This window comes from Chionomys nivalis, chromosome 5 (genome assembly GCF_950005125.1).
Source record: "Chionomys nivalis chromosome 5, mChiNiv1.1, whole genome shotgun sequence".
In the NCBI taxonomy this organism is placed as follows: domain Eukaryota; kingdom Metazoa; phylum Chordata; class Mammalia; order Rodentia; family Cricetidae; genus Chionomys; species Chionomys nivalis.
The window spans coordinates 57,354,733-57,360,732 of record NC_080090.1 but is presented as its reverse complement, the minus strand read 5'-3'; positions in this window follow the sequence as shown (position 1 = coordinate 57,360,732).

Below are 6,000 nucleotides of genomic sequence, written 5' to 3'. Positions count from 1 at the left end.
GGACATATGGAAGTGTGGGTTAGCGCAACACTCACTTTATAATGAACCAGCATTGACTGACGGGATCACTCAATAAGTGGACCACATTGGCACTAGGAGGACTGGGAGGCTATGAAACAGCAACAAAGGATGGGTTTGGTGCAAGACTGAATGGTGAACAGAAAAGGGACCACTGAATTAGTCGGCGTTTGGGGTGGGGGGGAACAGGAGCTGGCAGAGGAGTCAGTGGTAAAGATGTAGCCGAGCCAAGAGCCTACAAGGTTACCAAAGTTCAGTATTGGAATTTGTGACCAGGAAATCCAGGTACAGTGTTAGAACTCAGTAAAGATGGAGGGCATGTTTCTACTTAATCAGAGATGGAGAAAGATGGATGGAAGATGACCCCACATTTCAGAAGTAGAGTACTTAGAACATAGGGAGACTCCCCAAGGAAAAAGGGGACAGCAGAGAACTAGAAGAACAAGCACAGCTGTGGGAGATCTCAGTGCTGGACATTGTGAGGCAAGAAGAAATGAAGACTACTTGTTAGAGGTGAACAGCTGACCAAAATATATGTAAGGATTTATTCAGTAATTTAATATTTAATTTAAATATTACTCAAGTACTGTAGCATGAGGGCTGGCTGCTTGTTTGTTGTGGTTTTTGTCCCGCCAGGTACCCCACAGCTGTTTAGCCACAAAGAAAATCACACATAGGTCTCCATAAATTATAAGCTGATTGGCCCATTAGCTCTAGCCTCTCACTGGCTGACTCTCACATCTTGATTAACCCATTTTTTTCTGATCTATGTTAGCCATGTGGCTCAGTGTCTTTTTCAGTGGTTGCAGATCACATCCTGCTGCTTCAGTGGTCTGGGCAGGAGTGGGAGTAATCAACTTCCTCCTTCCCAGAATCCTCTGTTCTCATTGTATCATTTCTACTTCCTGTCTGGTTTTCCTGCCTATATTTCCTGTCTGGCCAATCAGCATTTATTTAAAACATGATTGACAGAATACAGACAATTCTCCTGCACCAAATAACTAACTAGATAATAAATACTACCCACCTTATGCCACCCACTCATTCCAACCCACCGTGAGTGCAGTAGGTAAACAAGGAAATTATTGGGTCACATTCTTGAGAATGATGGGAAGGGGAACACTACTTCCTCCTGACTCAAATATATTTACTGAGAATGGAGAAAGTTTGTCCTGCTAAGTAAGTTTCAGGATTTGTTTCTATTTTCTGTTTCTTTTTTTAACTGATTTTATTGAACTCTACATTTTTCTCTGCTTGCCTCACTTCTTCTCCCCTCCCCTTCAACCATCCCCCAAGGTCCCTATGCTCCAAATTTACTCAGGAGATTTTGTCTTTTTCTACTTCCCATGTACATTAATTAGATCCATGTATGTCTCTCTTAGGGTCCTCATTGTTGTCTAGGTTCTCTGGGACTGTGATATGTAGGCTGTTTTTTTTTTCCTTTATGTTTAAAAACTACTTATGAATGAGCACCTATGATAATTGTCTTCTGAGTCTGGGTTACCTCACTCAATGATGTTTTCTAGATCCATCCATTTGCCTGCAAATATGGCCTTAATTTTTTTTTCTTTTTTTTTTTTTTTTCTTTTTGAGACAGGGTTTCTCTGTAGCTTTTGGAGCCTGTCCTGGAACTAGCTCTTCTAGACCAGGCTGAGCCTTAACTTTTCTAGCCAGTTCAGGACAATGAAGGAACTCAAAAAGCAAAGGGATTGCTGAACGGATCAGAACCATTTGTCTTCTTTGATTTAAAAACTAGGCAGAAAGTTTTGTGAAATAAAATGAGCAGTCCTTCTGACCTCTGCCCTTGCCAGGAATGCCCTGGGGCTGCCTCTGAAGAGGCAGAAGTCTGTCAGGTCTTCAGGAAACCCTGAAGATGGCTAGCAAAAAGAAAGTGATTTTCCATACAAAGTAAACAGATCTCTCTTGAACATCTAAAAGGTCCTGGACTCCGATGCCTATGAAAGTTTAGGGTGAGATAAGAGAAGCTCTTTCTTCAGCCTGAAGTTTTATGTTATTCTTCAAAACACAACAGAACTTCTGTGAGGAAAAATCCAAAATTATGTCCTTGGAGCGGGTATAAATTAGCCTGCACTTTTTTTTTTCATTTTTCCCCAATTATTTTTATTTTTTTGTTATAAGGAGGGCCGTTTGTTTGGTTCCTGGCTGCTCAGCCCCGAAATAATCACACAGAAACTGTATTATTTAAACCACTGCTTGGCCCATTAGCTCTAGCTTCTTTTTTTTTTTTATTGAAAAAAAAATTTTTCCGCTTCCTCCCCGCCTCCCATTTCCCTTCCCCTCCTCCCGCCCCTCTCCCCCTCCCCCCACTCCTCTTCTCCTCCCTCTCCAGTCCCAAGAGCAGTCAGGGTTCCCTGCCCTGTGGAAAGTCCAAGGTCCTCCCCCCTCCATACAGGTCTAGGAAGGTGAACATCCAAACTGTCTAGGCTCCCACAAAGCCAGAACATGAAGTAGGATCAAAACCCCGTGCCATTGTCTTTGGCCTCTCGTCAGCTCTCATTGTCCGCCATGTTCAGAGAGTCCGGTTTTATCCCATGCTTTTTTCAGTCACAGTCCAGCTGGCCTTGGTGAGCTCCCAATAGATCGGCCCCACTGTCTCAGTGGGTGGGTGCACCCCTCGTGGTCCTGACTTCATTGTTCATGTTCTCCCTCCTTCTGCTCCTCATTAGGACCTTGGGAGCTCAGTCCGGTGCTCCAGTGTGGGTCTCTGTATCTATCTCCATCCATCGCTAGATGAAGGTTCTATGGTGATATGCAAGATATTCATCAGTATGGCTAAATCCTACAAATCAATTTAACCCATTTCTATTAATCTGTGTATCGTCACGTTGCTGTGGCTTACTGGCTAAAGTTCTGGCATCTATCTTTGGGGTTACATGGCTTCTCCCTAACTCCTCCTTCTTTCTCCCAGTATTCAGTTTAGTTTTCCCTGCCTACCTCTATTCCCTGCACAGGTCCAAGAAAGTTTCTTTATTAAACAATGGTAATCATAGCACACAGAGGGGAATCCCACATCATTTTTAAAAGTGTGTGTGTGTGCGCGCACACGCGTGTGCTGTGTGTGCACACTTATGAGTGTGGAGACCAAAGACAACCTGAAGCACCATCTACATTTGTCTCTATGTATTTTTCTTGTGATAAAGTCACTCACTGGCCTGGAATTTATTGGGTTGACTAGATGGCTGCCTGGGAAGCCCCAACGATGTGTCACTTTCTTCCCAAGACTGGGATTACAGGACTATGCCACTTGCTCAGCTGTTCTTTGTGTAGGTTCTGGGATGAGACTCAGGTCCTCGGGCGTTTAGAATAAGCACTTTACTGACAGAGCCATTTTTGGGGGTCTCCTTTTCATTTCTGAACTTGGAGTTTCTTTCAGTAAGTCCAGAGAAACTGTTGAAGACCCATGGTATAAAGGTTAGTAGAACAGCTTAGAAGGACTGTTTCTATGGATCCCAGGAAGTCCCAATTTCCTCCATGTTTGCCACTATTCTTTAGTACCAGCACAGCACAGTAAGCAAATTCTGAGCCAGAAGAATCATCCCCCCTGAATTAAAATTCATCCAAGCATCATCTTTTATAAGCTTCACTGAAGCTTCCTGAAGTTCGAGACATTCTTACACACAGTGCACATGTATCACGATCTCTCATACCGTACCAAAGATATGTATACGCACTGTTCAAGAAAAATGAAGACGTAATGGAGAGAGGTGGAGAGGGGAAGCACTTACCTGCACTTACGCAGCTGGAGCTGATGGTGAGCCAGAGAGACATCAGTTTCCTTGCTTTCAGTATTCTTGAGCAAGAAATCACAGAAGGTCAGAAGGCTGAGGGAAAAGACGGCAGAACTTTGTCCACCGCAGTTAACCGAAGACAGCACAGGTACTCCAGTGCCCCTCCTGGCAGGGGCTGTTTCCACACCCTTGATCTTGAGCCTACAGGGATGTTCTATTGCCTTCTGGGTAGAAAGTTAGTCCTACCACTGGTAGTATCTTAAGTGATACTGATGTAGGCTTATGTCCTCCTTAGGAAGGACAGAAAATAGCAACAGATTTTATTCAGTGCCATGTACCTGAGCGTCTGGGCACTTCCTCTATTCCACCCTTCACCTACCTACCATCACCTGACTTGACAGCCTCTCTGAAATGGCAAAGGTTACCTTCTCTTTTTCTTTTTGTCAAGTATTCAATTAACAGACTGCACATACTCTAATTATAGGTCATGTGCATTCAAGGTATGCAAAGTGACTTTAAATGTATACATATATTCCAGATAATGATCATCATGTTCAAATTAACCAATATGACCGACCATCTTCCTTATGCTGTACCTCAAACCCCAAGAATTCTTTGAACCATGTGACTAAAACTTTGTTGAAGACTGCTGAAGGGGAGGAAGTAAAACCTGGATCTGTTACCAAGGCAGAACACACAACAGAGAGGCAGAGTGCTAGTGACTGTCCTGCTCGAGGACCTCTGAGACAGGTCATCCCTTTTCCTTGTAACTAATTTTTCATTTCAGGATGTTTGTGTTGTTTGTGTGGTGTTTTCCATAAGCTATTTGCATATTCCATAAGTCACATTCCAGTTTGGGATTTACAAATTGAATTCGTTCCCTGAAAGTTTATTTAGCCTATTAAGTTTCATCTTTGGCCTGAACAATTAAAAGAGAATAGAAAAATAAAACATGGGGGAGGGGACCGCAAATTGAACCCATGGCTTACACAAGCTAGGAAAGAACTCTACCACTGAATTATATAACCAGCCTCTCCCTGAAACCACAGCATGATAGCTGTGATCAGTTCATTTAACCAATATAACTAATACTCTTTGGACACCAAGTACATGCTAGCCACTGTGCCTAAATATTGGAAATAAAAATGGAAATGATACATATCTAGATTTTGTATAATACAGGAGGTTGTACAGGCAGGAAAGACATTTCTACTTCTTCTAAGTCCACCTTTATCCCTTGATTTTTATAGAGATCACACACAGAAAATGCCATTGTAGTCTTCACAGGCCAGCCTTGACTGGAATGCCCCAAAAGTACAAGACGAACGATCTTCCTAAGTGTTCGCATATAAAATAGACATTCCCACACCATTCCCATTTCCTTATGCGTTTACTTTGTGGCATTTACCACAATAAAAATTATGTATTTATATTCATTTCATGTCCAAATTTACCAGATTTGATCATTATTTAAATCTGTCTTGTCTCTTATGTTTCCAGTGCCAAACACTGTGCTTGTCATATATTACTGAGCAAAGGAATATTTGTAAGGTTAGAGCACTGAAGGAGCATTTGAGACAATGAATCACATCCTTCTTGTTATCAGAATTTGCCTTCTCCTGGGTTTCTCTGCTGGAAGGGCCATGATCATCACTATCTGAATTAAAAATAACTCATCACCCCAGGCTTGCCTAGAGTGAACCAGGCTGGTCCTGAACTTGCTATAATCCTCCTGACTCTGCTCCACACCACGCTACTATCTTCAGTTTGTGCCACCACACCTGGCCAAATACAGGTGTTGGGAACAAGTTCCTTACTAGATGATCATGACTTTCAAAGAACAAGAAGGTAGGCTGAAATATGGGGTTAATATTTAAATCAGAAGAACATGAGTCTCTAAAGATTAATTTTTAAAAAATCTGCCTGAATATTCTGGTCTTATCTGTGCAATCATTTATAGAAAATACTATTTATCCCTGAAATCATATATACATAAAAACAAAGATGGACTCAGTGGGTTATATTTATGTATTTATGAATACTTATACATACATGTATATGTTACTCTAGTAATCAAAGAAAAAGAGGCTATCAGTTTAAGAGTGGGGAAGCATGGAAGTAGTTGGAGGGAGGGGACTTAGGCAGGATGGGGGAAAGAAGTCTAAGGGGGAAATTGATGTAATTCTATTTTGGCTGTGAGCCTAGCCTGCAACAGCTGAGCCATTTCTCCAGC